Source organism: Otolemur garnettii, unplaced genomic scaffold, assembly GCF_000181295.1.
Source record: "Otolemur garnettii isolate 467f Iridium unplaced genomic scaffold, OtoGar3 scaffold00312, whole genome shotgun sequence".
Classification (NCBI taxonomy): Eukaryota; Metazoa; Chordata; class Mammalia; order Primates; family Galagidae; genus Otolemur; species Otolemur garnettii.
Window position 1 is genome coordinate 378,094 of NW_003852707.1, and position 1,482 is coordinate 379,575.

General features: G+C 44.8%; 1 protein-coding gene across 2 annotated transcripts in view; it reads right to left on the reverse strand.

The window, feature by feature from the left end:
* Positions 1–1,482, reverse strand: part of ACTN2 (actinin alpha 2) — a 78,419-nt gene that overhangs the window by 38,947 nt on the left and 37,990 nt on the right. The window lies entirely within an intron of this gene.

Below are 1,482 nucleotides of genomic sequence, written 5' to 3' on the forward strand. Positions count from 1 at the left end.
CATAGCTCACAGCAACCTCCAACTCCTGGGCTCAAGCAATGTTCTTGCCTCAGCCTCCCAAGTAGCTGGGACTACAAGCGCCCGCCACAACACCTGGCTATTTTTAGAGACAGGTCTCGAGGGGGCAATCCACCTGCCTCAGCCTCCCAGAGTGCCAGGATTACAGGATTGTAATTCTACAATTCTACAACTACAATAAAAAATAATAGCCAGGCATTGCGGTGGGTGCCTGTAGTCCCAGCTACTTGAGAGGCTGAAGCAAGAGAATCGCTTAAGCCCAAGAATTTGAGGTTGCTGTGAGCTGTGATGCCACAGCACTCTACCTAGGGTGACAAAGGGATACTGTTGTAAAAAAAAAATAAAAAAGAAACAAGAAAATTTTTCATGTGTTACTCTGTAGTCCACAGAGACAGACTGGGCTGAGAAGGCGGACAAGTGATGATTAACCAGGTAGCAGGAGCCAGAGCATTCGTCTCACAACCTCCCACGCCACACAGGTGAAGGCAGCATGTAGTGGGCCGGACCCCACGGCGACACACAGCAGCCTGTCAACAGCAAGCAAGCACAGCAGCACCCAGGGCGCCTGGCAGGGACGTGCCCTGAACCTCCAGGTGTCCTATTCCTAAGGGAGCACAGATCACCCACCCCGGGATTCAGCAGGGGCACTGATTTCTTTGTCCATCACAGATGATCTTTTAAAACTCATTTCAAAGGAAGAATTTGAATACTAGTCTGAGACTTAAGCACATTAAATCTTCTGTTTAAAGGAGAATTAAAAGTTTTCTAAGTTGACTTTTTTGGGGGAAAAACAAACAACAACAACAACAAAAAATCCAACCCAAACCTAAAAACTTCTTTTTAAGGCTGCAACTGGTATGTTGGATCCACAGATAGTTATAATGTATCCTTTGTATAAGAAACAAGTTGATTCTGAGTAAATATATATGCAACTAAATTCTCCTAAAAAAACTAGAAAATTCTAGAGTGTTTGAACCTTTTTCTCTCCCCAAAATATAGGCTTCACTTTTGATATTTATAATACAAAAATATAAAATCTCTTAAGAAACATATAGAAATCCTTCACAGTAAATCAAGCCAAATCAACAAACCTTTTTTTTTTTGAGACAGAGTTTCCAGCTGTCACCCTGAGTAGAGCGCCATGGCATCACAGCTCACAGCAACCTCCAACTCCTGGGCTCAAGCAATGCTCTTGCCTCAGTGTTTCTATTTTTAGTAGAGACGGGGTCTTGCTTTTGCTCAGGCTGGTCTTGAACTCATGAGCTCAAGCAATCCACCCGCCTCTGCCTCCCAGAGTGCTAGGATTATAGGCATGAGCCACCACACCGGGCCAGCAAATGTATCTTTGCAGGGGCAAAAAGGAATGACTTAGTCTGGGGTCCTGTCCTCTTTAATTATAAAGCATCTAAGTGTTTTCCTGGCCGCCCTTCATCTTTTCCCCCTGGGCAAGGCTAGCCAGGAGAA